General features: G+C 44.6%; 1 long non-coding RNA gene across 1 annotated transcript; it reads left to right on the top strand.

Moving 5' to 3' along the window:
• The first annotated feature begins 1,197 nt into the window (after window positions 1-1,197).
• LOC123162953 (uncharacterized) lies at window positions 1,198-6,785 on the top strand. Its single transcript, XR_006481604.1, has 3 exons — window positions 1,198-1,423; window positions 5,558-5,615; window positions 6,555-6,785. It is a non-coding gene; the product is annotated as an uncharacterized lncRNA (long non-coding RNA).
• Window positions 6,786-15,126: the final 8,341 nt, after the last annotated feature.

Raw genomic sequence — 15,126 nt, 5'->3', positions numbered from 1 at the left:
GACGACCTTACGCATCGCCGCCGGCCTCCGCTCCCTCCCCTCCCACACGCCCGACGCCCCACCCTCTCCACCTCCCCTTCTCCCCTACCCCCAGTAGCACCCAGGCCCAACAGCACATGCGGCGGCCAGATCCCAGATCCAGCACGCTGGCCTGTGCCTCACCGGAGTCGCACACGCAGAGTGAGGTGGGCTGCCCGCGTGCACACGCCATGGACCTCCGTCACGGGACGCCAACGCGTCTCGTCTGCCCGGCCGCGTCACCAGACGGTTGCCTGCCTGCTCCCTGCCGACGCCATCCCGTGCTCGGGACGCCGCACCTACCACGCCCTGACGTCCCTCCTCCCTCTCCCCTGCGTCGGCCCCATCGTCCGTCCCCGAGGTACCCCGCCCGACCGCCCCCAGTCAGTTCTCTTCTCCGTGGCTGGTTCAGCGTGACGCATTCCTAACATTTTTTCTCTCCGTCTATGTGGTTGGGGCAGATGGAGAGGGTGCTCAAGGATGATGCCATCCAGGAGAAGGGCAAACGCGCCAGGGTGGTAACCAGCCCCCTCCCATCCGATCTGCTTGTTTTCCTTCTTGGTCTGACTGGGTCGGTTCGTTCGTCCGTTGGTTGGATGGCGCTGCTGCAACTGTGTGCAATTAGTATATAGTGATCTCACTTAGACTGCAAAATCCATAGATTGTTAGTTCGACAAGTACCAGACCAACAACCTGACTGCTGGCTTCGCTTAGTTACATAAGTGAATGCATTTCTGCTTGTAAGAGGGTGTTTGGTTGGACGGTAAACTTGCTGCGCAACTGGACCTTGTTACATGCAGTGAAACAAATTGCCACATCACTGGTGAGCTAATTTACATAAGAACACGAGCAGGACTAGATCTAAGAATCACAAAGATTAAGTCAGTATATCTGACTTGGGTACAAGTCGCTAGAGGTTGCTACTGACACATACTTAACCCATCCTTTTAATTATTATTATCATTGTGTGTTGATTATATGAGGTGTTAGCTCTTCCTAGACCTCTCATCATTTCACCTGTAGCTAATGAAGCTTAGTGGGAAGCATCAATAAATAATTGTTGGCATATTAGATAATTTTAGATAGTTGCTGAGGCAGACATGCTGGTCCTCAGGTCAAAATATATCTTTGCCTGATCATTGTATAGGTGGTATGACTATAGCTGAACCATATGTTCTATTTTTTTCATATTTTAAACCTACATGAAAGGAAGTGTGCTTGTTGACGATGGTTATTGTTGCTGAATCCATATCCTGGTTCAGACTTATATTTTGCTATTCTTAGGTGGCGGGCTTATACGGCATCGCGAGCAGGAGGGCCATGAGGGGTTTGCTGCTCTTCTCCTAGGGCGACCAAGAGGTCCTGCCCCGAGCTCAAGCACGTCCATGCCGACCCACCACGACAGGTAGCATCTCCATCTCCCTCTCATCTTCCTCTGCTCGCTATTGCTGCTTCGAATTATACATGTTGGCAAAGAGATGTCCCTATTTTCCTCAGTACTATGCACTGCTATATTTATGTGGTTGTCTTTGTGTGCATCTTATTTTGAAACCAAGTGAGACACCTCCATCCCCTACATCTTGACGATCCCTCATGCGTTGCTCTCACTACCTCCTGCCCCTAGATTTCCAATTGCCTTTGTTGCCTGCTCACTTAATTAATTAAGTGATCAGCATCATTTCTATGTAGATATGCAACTCATGAAGTGATTCATGAGATCCACAGATCTGGTTCAAGCGGCCTGGTATTAAAATTGGACTATGAAAAAGCCTATGATAAGGTGAATTGGGATTTCCTTGTGGAAATGTTGAGGTCTAGAGGTTTTGGTAAAAAATGGATAGGTTGGGTTTGTAGCTGTCTTCATCAGGGGACTTTTGCTGTGAAAATTAATGATACTTTTGGTCCTCATTTTATGGGAGGGAAAGGGCTGAAACAAGGTGACCCTTCCACTCCTCTCCTCTTTAACTTAGTGGCTGATGTTTTTTCTAAAATGTTGAAGAAAGCTACTAGCCATAATCTGATTAAAGGGCTTCTGCCTCATGTGGTGCCTGGTGGTGTGGTCAGTTTGCAACATGCTGATGACACACTGCTCTTTTTAGATGCCTCTGTTGATCATGCTAGACACTTAAAATGGATCCTGGCCTATTTTGAAAAGCTATCTGGTCTTTGTATCAACTTTCATAAAAGTGACCTGCATACCATCAATATTGATGAGGAGAATGCTAAAGAGTTTGCTCAAATTTTCTGTTGTCAAATTGGGGAATTGCCTTTTAAATATTTTGGTGTTCCTTTACATTTCAAGAAGCTCGGGAGAGAGGATATCCAACCAATTATTGATTGAATTATCAGGAATATTGCTGGGTGGTTGGGGAGAAACCTGTCTTACAAAGGGAAATTGATTTTACTTGCTACCTGCATTGCTAGTATTCCTTCTTACTTAATGTCCATTATGAAATTCCCTAAGTGAGCAATTGATGCTATTACTTCTCAAATGTCCCACTTTTTCTGGGGTAATGTTGGTAACAATCATAAGTACCACTTGGCCAAGTGGGGGCTCGTCTCTCAAAAGAAAGAGTGGGGAGGCTTGGGTGTTCCTAATCTTAGGGAGTTTAATATGTCCTTACTTGCTGCTTGGAGTAAACGTTTCTTTGATGGTAGAGATAGTGACTGGAAGAAGTTTCTTAAGTATAAATATAATGTGGATAGACCAAATATACTTTGGCCCAGAACTGGGGTAGGCTCTCCCTTCTGGAAAAGCTTTACCTAGGCGTTTTCTGCTGCTAAGACCTTTTATAGGTGGATCCCTGGGTATGGGAGAAAAATTTCCTTTTGGCATGACACCTGGGTGGGTGATTTTTCACTCAAGACTAGGTTTTGGGACCTCTTTGTAAACTGTCAGCAACAAGATGCCTCTGTGGCCCAGGTTTGGGATGGGCAGAATTTGAAGCTGACCTTTAGGAGATGTGTTAGTGAAGATACCTTGTGCTCTTGGAATGAGATGCTTAAGGTGGTTAAGGGTATCCCTTTATCCAACATGGCTGATAAGCCTGTGTGGACCTTGGAAAATAAATGAGTATATTCAGTGAAATCTATGTATAAAGTGATTAATTCGGGGGGCGTGGTCTCTCTCTGGAGAGATTTTATCTGGAGGATTAGAGTCCCTCCTAATATCCATGTGTTTCTTGGGTTAATGGTGCATAACAAGAGTCTGACTGGGACAATTTGGCTAAACGCCAACATGTGGAGGACCTGACATGTGTCTTCTGTAGTGAAGTTGAGAGTATCCATCATCTATTTTTTGATTGTGTGGTGGCCCGGCAAGTCTGGCTTGTGATTTCTAATTGCACTAAGATGCCTGTACCAGAATCGTTTGAATCTTTTATTCCTTTTTGGAAGAAGAAAAAAATGCTATGATGCAATAAACCTGATCTCTGCTGCTACCTTATGGAGCTTATGGTTGTTTCGGAATGAAATTGTGTTTCAGGCAAGAAGATGGCGAAGTATCAAATGTGTATTGGGAATGGTGGGGAGGCGTATCCATCAATGGAAGATCCTGTGCGTGGACTCCCAAGCTGTGCTACTCCTCCAATGCTTGAAGCTGCTCGACCATCATCGCGGGGAGTTGCTTAGGATTGCCTGGCATGCCGATAGCCCTATAGGGGTTTCATAGCTTGTGATTTGCCTTCCCTATAGGGGCCTGTTACTTAGTTCTCTTGTGGGCGTTTCAACAGACTTTTAGCTCCATCGTTTTGTAATAATTCTGTTGCGGCTACTTCTGGCTGGAGCCGAGAGCTGTATACAGTGTGCTTTGGTTGCCTTTGCTTTTTCAATAAAAAGTTGGGGCAGGGGGGCAACCCCTTTCGTTTCAAAAAAAAAAGATATGCAATTCTTGAGTATATTGTCCTTATATGCCCCTTTCATACCATTCCCACTCAAATCAAAGCTTGTGTATGCACTTGATATTTGCAATGAGACTTGAGAGAACTTCTGTATGCACTGAAGTTTTCTCTAATATAGATTTTTGAAATAATATTGAGTGGACATATAGAAGAAAGCTTGTGTATGCACTGAAGTCTCAAAACATGTCACCACTTGTAGATGTCTACGTGCTACCACCTCCACTTTTATCCCAGCTTTTTGTGCTCACAGCTGTGGCATGTTATATCGGCCAATGCTATCATGATAGGAACCTATATGAACACAAGTTTTTGTATATACCCTTTTTGCATCCGAGTTTTGTAGCGACATCACAGAACCTTGTCGACAAGATCTGAGACAGTTTAGGTACATGATTCTTGTTATATGACTGCTTTCACATATGCAAATTCTGCCTGTGCACATTTTCTGAGATGGCTGAAACGCACGCCAGGTCCTGCCTGTGCCTGGGGGCTTTGAATTTCGCGTTTGGTACTGAATACTGATACTGGGACGTTGGCGGTTGTGTTTTAGGATTTGTAGATCTGTTTCTTCCCTAGCGTTGCTGTATGCTGGAAAACATTGTTAGGGCTTGCAGGTTTTTTATTGCTGTACGCTGTTGGTCAGCTCTGTTCTTGTTATAAGACTTCTTAGAGATTTCAATATCTGTTGCACATGTATCTATAGATGTATTTAAGAGTGTAGATTTACTCATTTTGCTTCGTATGTAGTCCGCATTGAAATCTTTAAAAAGAATTATATTTAGGAGTAATATATAATACATACGTGTTTATCTAAAAGAACCTGATTCACCTGATTGTTGCATCCAAAATTACAAGTAAGCGCGTTGCAAAATGTAGGCTTGGTTCGTCCGGCAACACGACGCACTCCCTCCATAAAAGAAATATAAGAGTATTTAGATCACTACTCTTATACTTTCTATATGGAGGAAGTACAGAGTTTCTTGCAATTTTTTGCCACTCACTTAGTAGCCACTCAAACAAGCAGAACCAAGAGACAGCAGCGTAAAAGATAAAGGAAAAAAGGCAGAAGCACAGGCGAAGGACAGGCACTGTTGGATCTTTTGCTTTCATGATCTCAGCGAGAGCATACTCAAGAACATTTGTTCAATGCATCTCGCGAAGATAGGAGCTGCTGTATCCAAACTATGTACATAAACAGTGCAAGATACATGCATAGCTCAAGACCTGCAGGGGCCGTCTCAGGGCCGCAGCAGATAATTAGATTTTTGGGACTCTGTTTCTATGCTCTGCTCGATAGCATTTTGGATATTGATTGGACACGCTTTATATAAAACGATTTATCTTGTACATTGCTCTGCCTTTGTATATACATGAAACCATACATGTCAAATATCGAGTATCACTGCTGAATAATAACGTCTTGTTTTCTGTTCACTGAATCACAATTCTTCTCTCTTTTTACCATCAGTCCATCTTACAGCCATCAATAAGAAAAACACTTATCTTCATATTAGGCTTATTATTTTCTTGTCTGCAGTATTATAATGTACATATACTTTTCTGTTCACTGAATCACAATTCTTCACTCTTTTTACCATCAATCCATCTTCTTACAGTTGCATGTTTTTTTGGCTGTCTAGATGACCAAGCCCAAGGAGGAAGCAGCTACTCATCACTGAGGACAAGTAAATCCAGCAGGTTGACGCCGTATGTTCACAATGTACCTTCTATATGCCCATCCAGTTCTGTGATTTGTGTCTTGAAACCCAAAAAACCCCATGCCCATGTGCGAGCTCAACCATAGTTTTTTGCTTGTGGAAAATAATATCCTTGGCTGAATCGACTTGAGGCGGTTTCTTCGAAATTCTTGGAAATGCTTTGGTAGTTTTTTTCGGCGAGGAACTGTTTCATACTGAAGTTTACTAGCACATGTGTGGTTTGCTACTTGTTGCTTCGTTTGGGTTTGGTTGGTTCCAGCGGGGAGATGTGCACGCACACTGGCAGCATGAGCTAGCAGCCATGATTGCCAGCCAGCCACCACCATGTAAATGTAATAAATGTGTGGCCTATCTAGTGTGCTGCTCATAGAAATATAGATGTGTGGCCTATCTAGTGTGCTGCTGATAATCTGTTTTTACCTCACTTGGCAGGCACCATAATCTGTTTTTACCTCACTGTACTGTAGGAATAAATGTGTGGCCTATCTAGTGTGCTGCTGATAGAAATATAGATGGAAGATTAGTTGACCAGTTATGCAATCTATAATCCTTCATATATACCACCGTTGTCTATGCGTGCTGCTGCTTCATACACGTTTAATCAAATCTATCAAGCAGTTGTTGTCATGTCATGCTTGCTGTATTAATAGCCAATTTAGTTGCATATTGCTAGTTCAAGTTTTTTAGTATATATCATGTTATGTTTTGCCATTGAACACCTTCCAACTTAAATGCTGAATTGCCTTGTACACATAATTGTTTGTAATCTATGGGAAAGCCGTTAATAGTCAGCTGACCTCATGAACTGTATAAATATATCAAAATCTTGTGTTGTTAAATTGAGCTTATTGTCAATTCTTGCTTATAAGCTATGTTTGATCCTGCCTACAGGTTCTTATTCTTCTTCTTTTTTGCATAGGTGAAGTATGAAGTGTGAAGCCGTGAAGCCTATCAGCAAGAGTAGCATATTATGTATTGTAATATCAGGCAGAGTGTAATATTAGTCAGAGTAGCATATTATGTATTGTAATATTTAATGTTGTTTTGGATGAATTTCATTTGCTCTATAATCTGTTTGAAACATTGATTGTGTATATAATTTCAATACCTATGAAATGGAAACCTGACCAGGGGGACCCACTTATGTAAATTGGTTGACAAATTTTGAAATTTCTGATGTGTGGGTCCAATTGTGATATCAGCATGACAAGTGGGACCAATCTGACCAGTGGGACCAGCGCAAAAATAATATGGCTGAAAATAGAAAATTAATAGTAATGGCCCAGAAATTAAAAAGGCCGAATAGTTGGGCCTGGCCCATATAGCTGACCAAAATTAATAAGAAAAAAAATATATAAAAATGCTGAATTGTTGGGCTTGGCCCTTGTAAAACATTGAACTGGACCGGGCTGAATCTTATCAACGACCTTTTCAATTGGTCGTAATTTTGCCACGTCAGATTGCCACGTCGGATCCGACGTGGTGAAACAATGACCTTTTGTTTTGGTCGTGGAATTCCACGACCTTCTCACAGAGAAGGTCGTTAATTTCAGTTTACGACCGCCAGCTTTTGACCATCTGTTTTTGGTCAAAAAAAGGTTGCAAATGAAAATCAATGACCTTTCAGTGAGCAATAGTGAGGGTCGCAAGTTGACATATTTCTTGTAGTACGGTATCGCTGCTTTCGCTATGGCGGGGCTTAGAGCGGCGACGATGACGACGGTGCTTAGGTTGCTTCTCGAGGGGATTATCCTCCATTGCCTTATTGCCATCGCTTTCTTTGGGGGTGTCCACCTTGTATATATCATATGATGAGGTGGCAGTCCAGCCCCCTGTGGGCAGTGGTTCCTGTTCTTCTCCTGCATCGTCGTCCATACCGTCGATGTCTTCGGAGCCGAAATCGAGCATGTCGGTTAAGTCGTCGACAGTGGCTATTAAGTGGGTGGTGGGTGGGGAACGAATTTCTTCGTCGTCCGCTTCCCACTCAAGCCGGACATGGTTCGGCCGAGGGCCTCCTGACAAGGAGAGAGACCTTAACGAATTTAGCATGTCGCCCAAGGGCGAGTGTTGAAAGATATCCGCGGAGGAAAACTCCATGATTGGTGCCCAATCAAATTCGATAGGCACGGACGCAGGCGGTTCGGAGCCCGTGGCCGGGGACGAATCCAAGGGTCCGGCAACACAGGTCTCATAGGAGGTGAAGTCAGTATTCGGTTCTATCGCCGCTGAGTGTGCGGCCTCCGTGGCGGGGTCCATCCACCCGTCGTCAGACGGCGCGATCTGCTCCGGATTGAAGGCCGGAGTATATCCACAGGTGTGATCTCCCGAAAGCCGTTCGACGGCAGAGCTAAGTCATGCTCGTCGTGACTGTGCGGCGCACCCGACATGGGATCGAATCCGTCGAAGATCAAGTCTCCGTGGATGTCGGCAGTATAGTTTAAGTTTCCAAACCTGACCTAACGGCCAGGGGCGTAGCTCTCGATCTGCTCCAGATGGCCAAGTGAGTTGGCCCGCAGTACGAAGCCGCCGAAAAACCTCACCCTGGATCGTACCGTTACCGATGATCGGAGGAGCCATCAAGCCTTTATCATGACGGCACAGTGGAACTCTCAATGAAAGCACCAATGTCGGTGTCAAAACAGGCGGATCTCGGGTAGGGGGTCCCGAACTGTGCGTCCAAGGCGGATGGTAATAGGAGGCGGGGGAGACAATGTTTACCCAGGTTCGGGCCCTCTCGATGGAGGTAATACCCTACTTCCTGCTTGATTGATCTTGATGATATGAGTATTACAAGAGTTGATCTACCACGAGATCGTAGAGGCTAAACCCTAGAAGCTAGCCTATGATTGTAATTGTTGTTGTCCTACGGACTAAACCCTCCGGTTTATATAGACACCGGAGGGGGCTAGCACTAGTAGAAAACTGGGCTTTGGTCACAGGGCAATATCCACATTAGTCCCGGTTCAGTCACGAACCGGGACTAATGCGAGCATTGGTCCCGGTTCGTGCGGCCAGGGGCCTGCCGGGCCTCGTGGGGGCATTGGTCCCGGTTCGTCCGGCCCCTTTGGTCCCGGTTGGTGGGACAAACCGGGACCAATGGGCGACGCTCCTCGCCCACCACCCTTTAGTCCCGGTTCATACCACAAACCGGGACTAAAGGGCTGGTCCTAGTTGCGGCCAGTGTTTAGTCCCACCTCGCCAACCGAAGGGCGCTCACACCAGTTTATAAGCCCGTCCCTCTCTGCCTTGTTGAGCTCCTCTCAAAGTCAAAATAGATGCCCTTATACAGGGAATTTGACCTAAATTCACAGTAAATTTCTTTGAATTTCATAGAAATTTATTATGAATTTAGGTTGAATTTTCTCTATAGGCGCATCTATGTTCATTTTTTTATAGTAAATAAAATAAATAAACCTTAATAAAATAAATAAAAATAAATAAACCTTAATAAAATAAAATAAAATAAACTATAGTAACTAAAATAAATAAACCTTAATAAATTAAATAAAAGTAGCAGCAGTAAAATAGATAAAAATAGCAGCAGTAAAATAAATAAAAATAAAATAATTAAAGTAAAATACATAAGTAATTAGAAATAAAATAAATAAGTTTTTTGTTGTAAGTAGAAACAAAACAAAACAAATAAAGCAAAAGAGAAAACAAAAAACAGAGAAAAAATTATGCCACCTACTTGGCCACCACGGCCTGAATACGACTTGAAACCCATCCATGGGCCAGGATTCAGGCCCGCAGAAGGCCCAGTAGGCCCCACAGACAAAGAGAACGGTTAGGCCCGAAAGCCTGCAGTAGAGAGGAGCTCGAGAGGGTGGGCGCAGCAGCGCTTATAAACCACTCTCGAGCCCTCTCAACTAGCGAGGTGGGACTAAACTTTTGACGCGGGGCAGCACAAGGCCTTTGGTCCCGGTTGGTGCCACCAACCGGGACTAAAGGGGGCATTGGTCCCGGTTGGTGCCACAAACCGGGACCAAAGGCCTTTAGTCCCGGTTGGTGCCACGAACCGGGACCAATGAGTTCCCTATATATACCCCGTCACCACAGCAGAGAACTCCACAGTGCTCTGTTTTTTTCGGCCGGCGAGGGGAGGGCATTTGGGTGCTCTAGCTTACCTCCTATGCACATGAGGTGTTCGATGAAATGTCTGAGCCACACTAGTTAATCTTTCTCCTCTCGAAACTCGACCTCCGAGCTCCATTTTCCCCGAGATTTGTCTAGGTTTAGCGGTCCGTCACGTCCCGTCCCCGTCTTCACCGTCGTCGATCGCCCGCGCCGATCTCATCGCCAGCACCACCGTGGTGAGCCTCTTGTTCTTATCTTCTTTCTGAAAGGAAAAAATTCTTACTTTAGATAGATACTTGTCTAATTTTGTTACTTTTATTATTCCTTCTTATTACATAGTGCGATGGTTTTGGTATCCGCCCCCGTCGGCCCTCGTCCTGTCTATGATTCGGATGTGGTATATATTATCATTTTATAACTATTTGGTTCATTTAATGTTTATGATAAATATGCCGACCAACGTGACATAGATTTTATTTATCTAGGAGGTGGTTGAACCGGAAATTCTAACCGACCCTATTGTCGAGAGGTTAAATTTAGTTGAAGAAGAAAACAATTACTTGAAGGAAAAAATAAAAAAATTGAGGAGGAGAAGATGATATTGGAGTTGCATGTTGCGGATGTCGTCGATGATCACAAGATCAAGATGGATGCAATGCGCTTGAAGATTAGAAAGATTAGAAAATATGCCATTCATACCGAGGCTTGGTATCATTATGCCGTTGGATCAATTGTTACCTTGGTTGCGATTATGATCGCATTTGTTTTCGCATTGAAATGTTTTACATAGTTTCAACGTATGGTTTAATTAATTAGATGCTCTGGAGAGCTATATATATGTTGTTAGATGAGAACTATGTATGTACTTTGGTTTTAATGTGATGATGAACTTCTATTAATTTGGTCACTTAATTATCTATTCATGATGCTCTGTAATGGTTTTTGACACACTTAATTATATATAATGCACGCAGATAAACCGGCAATGGATGTACAGTGACAGACACACCTCCGAGTACATTAAGGGCATGCATGATTTTCTCGAAGTGGCTGAGGCAAACAAGCAGAATGGTTTTATGTGTTGTCCATGCCCTATATGTGGGAATACGAAGTCTTACTCTGACCGGAAAATCCTTCACACCCACCTGCTTTACAAGGGTTTCATGCCCCACTATAATGTTTGGACGAGGAACGGAGAAATAGGGGTTATGATGGAAGACGGTGAAGAAGAAGAGGACGATGACAACTATGTGCCCCCTGAATACGGTGATGCTGCAACCGGGGAAGCTGCTGAAGATCAAGAGGAACCAGATGATGTGCCCAATGATGCTGCAAGGGGGGAAGCTGCTGAAGATCAAGAGGAACCAGTGCCCGATGATGATGATCTCCGCCGGGTCATTGTCGATGCAAGGACGCAATGCGAAAGTCAAAAGGAGAAGCTGAAGTTCGATCGCATGTTAGAGGATCACAAAAAAGGGTTGTACCCCAGTTGCGAAGATGGCAACACAAAGCTCGGTACCGTACTGCAATTGCTGCAGTGGAAGGCAGAGAATGCTGTGCCTGACAAAGGATTTGAGAAGCTATTGAAAATATTGAAGAAGAAGCTTCCAAAGGATAACGAATTGCCCGACAGTACATACGCAGCAAAGAAGGTCGTATGCCCTCTAGGATTGGAGGTGCAGAAGATACATGCATGCCCTAATGACTGCATCCTCTACCGCGGTGCGTACAAGGATCTGAACGCATGCCCGGTATGCTGTGCATTGCGGTATATGATCAGACGAGATGACCCTGGTGATGTTGACGGCCAGCCCCCCAGGAAGAGGGTTCCTGCGAAGGTGATGTGGTATGCTCCTATAACACCACGGTTGAAACGTTTGTTCAGAAACGAAGAGCATGCCAAGTTGATGCGATGGCACAGTGAGGACCGTAAGAAAGACGGGAAGTTGAGAGCACCCGCTGACGGGTCGCAGTGGAGAAAAATCGAGAGAAAGTACTGGGCTGAGTTTGTAGCTGACCCAAGGAATGTATGGTTTGGTTTAAGCGCGGATGGCATTAATCCTTTCGGGGAGCAGAGCAGCAATCATAGCACCTGGCCCGTGACTCTATGTATGTATAAACTTCCTCCTTGGATGTCCATGAAGCGGAAGTTCATTATGATGCCAGTTCTCATCCAAGGCCCTAAGCAACCCGGCAACGACATTGATGTGTACCTAAGGCCATTAGTTGAAGAACTTTTACAGCTGTGGAATGGAAACGGTGTACGTACGTGGGATGAGCACAAACAGGAGGAATTTAACCTGCACGCGTTGCTGTTTGTAACCATCAACGATTGGCCCGCTCTCAGTAACCTTTCAGGACAGACAAACAAGGGATACCACGCATGCACGCACTGTTTAGATGACACTGAAAGTATATACCTGGATAAATGCAGGAAGAATGTGTACCTGGGCCATCGTCGATTTCTTCCGACCAACCATCAATGTCGAAAGAAAGGCAAGCATTTCAAAGGCGAGGCAGATCACCGGAAGAAGCCCGCCATGCGTACCGGTGATCACGTACTTACTATGGTCAATGATTTACACGTAATCTTTGGAAAGGGTCTCGGCGGACTAGCTGTTCCAAATGACGCTGAGGGACACGCACCCATGTGGAAGAAGAAATCTATATTTTGGGACCTACCCTACTGGAAAGAGCTAGAGGTCCGCTCTTCAATCGACGTGATGCACGTGACGAAGAACCTTTGCGTGAACCTGCTAGGCATCTTGGGCGTGTATGGGAAGACAAAAGATACACCTGAGGCACGGGAGGACCTGCAACGTTTGCACGAAAAAGACTGCATGCCTCCGAAGCAGTATGAAGGTCCTGCCAGCTACGCTCTTACGAAAGAAGAGAAATATTTTTTCTTTGAATGCCTACTCAGTATGAAGGTCCCGACTGGCTTCTCGTCGAATATAAAGGGAATAATAAATATGCCAGAGAAAAAGTTCCAAAACCTAAAGTCTCATGACTGCCACGTGATTATGACGCAACTGCTTCCGGTTGCATTGAGGGGGCTTCTACCGGAAAACGTCCGATTAGCCATTGTGAAGCTATGTGCATTCCTCAATGCAATCTCTCAGAAGGTGATCGATCCAGAAATCATACCAAGGGTAAGGAGTGATGAGGCACAATGTCTTGTCAGTTTCGAGCTGGTGTTCCCACCATCCTTCTTCAATATCATGACGCACGTCCTAGTTCATCTAGTCGACGAGATTGTCATTATGGGGCCCGTATTTCTACACAATATGTTCCCCTTTGAGAGGTTCATGGGAGTCCTAAAGAAATATGTCCGTAACCGCGCTAGGCTAGAAGGAAGCATCTCCATGGGCCATCAAACAGAGGATGTCATTGGGTTTTGTGTTGACTTCATTCCTGGCCTTAAGAAGATAGGTCTCCCTAAATCGCGGTATGAGGGCAGACTGACTGGAAAAGGCACGCTTGGAGGGGACTCAATAATATGCAGGGACTGATATTCTTGGTATCAAGCACACTACACAGTTCTACAGAACTCTACCTTGCTGACCCCGTATGTCGATGAACACAAGAACAGTCTGCGCTCCAAACACCCGGAGTAGTGTGACGACTGGATTACATGTGAACACATCAGGACTTTCAGCAATTGGTTGGAAACACGTCTCAGAGGTGACACCACTGTTTGTGATGAGTTGTACTTGTTGTCCAGGGGACCATCTTCGACTGTATTGACTTACAAAGGATACGAGATAAATGGGAATACATTTTACACGATCACAGCAAGATCAAAAGAGCACCAACCAAAACAGCGGTGTCCGCTTTGATGCAGCAACCGAGAGGGGAAAGGACACATATTATGGTTACATAATGGACATATGGGAACTTGACTACGGACATGATTTTAAGGTCCCTTTGTTTAAGTGCAAATGGGTCAATCTGTCAGGAGGCGGGGTACAGGTAGACCCACAGTACGGAATGACAACAGTGGCTCTGAACAATCTTGGGTACACTGGCGAACCGTTCGTCCTAGCCAATGATGTGGCACAGGTTATCTATGTGAAGGACATGTCTACCAGACCGAGCAAAAGAAAAGATAAGGAAGCGGATACATCATACGATGAGCCAAAGCGCCACATAGTTATTTCAGGAAAAAGGGACATTGTGGGAGTGGAGGGCAAGACAGACATGTCTGAAGATTATGAAAAGTTTCATGAAATTCCTCCCTTCAAAGTCAAGGCTGACCCAAGCATCCTGATAAACGATGAAGATTATCCATGGTTACGGCGCAATAAGCAAATGACACAAGCGAAGAAAAAGTGAAGACTTTCTCCCGCAACTATTATGATGATACCATGCCAACTTTGTAACAGACGAGTATGATACCATTGTCCGTTTTGTACACGAAGTGCATCTAGTTTTTGCCGTAACCCTCTCAACTTTCTTGCACATGCTATGTGGATGAAATGATGATACCATGCCAACTTTCAACCTTTTCAGAGTTCATTTGAAATGCTTTTCAATTTTAGGGTCTTATAGCTCAAAATAATTAGTAAATGCATGAAAAATAACAGGCTAAAAATTAAAAATTATGCTACCTACTGGGCCACCACGGCCTGAATACGATTAGAAACCCATCCATGGGCCAGGATTCAGGCCCGCAAAAGGCCCAGTAGGCCCACAGGCATGTACAGAGAGGTTAGGCCCGTAAGCCTGCTTTAGAGAGGAGCTCGACAACTCAGGCGCACCGCACCTTATAAACAGGTGCGGCTCTCGCTCAGCTAGCGAGGTGGGACTAAACTCCCACCACCACGCCGCTGTGCAAGGCCATTGATCCCGGTTGGTGGCACGAACCGGGACCAATTCCACCCTTTGGTCCCGGTTGGTGCCACGAACCGGTACTAATGAGGCTGTGGCCCCACGAGCACCTTTAGTACCGGTTCGTGGCACGAACCGGTACTAGAGTTTCTTACTAAGCAAATTTTTAGTCCCACCTCGCTAGCTGAGAGGCACTAGGAGCGGTTTATAAGCCCTGAGTGCAGAGACGATGAAGAAGAGGCGCAATGCTCACGTTGCTTAGCTTCAAGCCTTGAGGAATAAGGTAGACTGCATGGAGCTATGTGCAGTGCAGTCTACACTATTCCGAAAGGCTTGAAGCAAATCAACGAGCATTGCGCCTCTTTTTTATTTTTAATAACTTATTACAACTCCGGACTTCTTGTGTTCCGACAAAATAAAATAAACTTTAATAAAATTTATGAAACTAAAATTAACAAAGTATTTTCTGTTCAAAACATTATAAGAAATCTCTAGTATTATTGAAACTAAAATCATATAAAATTTATGCAACTAAAATTATCGAAGTATTTTCTGTTCAAAATCATTAAAAGCAAAAAGAATTT

The sequence above is a fragment of the Triticum aestivum genome, chromosome 1D (genome assembly GCF_018294505.1).
Source record: "Triticum aestivum cultivar Chinese Spring chromosome 1D, IWGSC CS RefSeq v2.1, whole genome shotgun sequence".
Classification (NCBI taxonomy): Eukaryota; Viridiplantae; Streptophyta; class Magnoliopsida; order Poales; family Poaceae; genus Triticum; species Triticum aestivum.
Note: the sequence above shows the minus strand (reverse complement) of the source record. Positions and strands in the feature narration are given on the sequence as shown.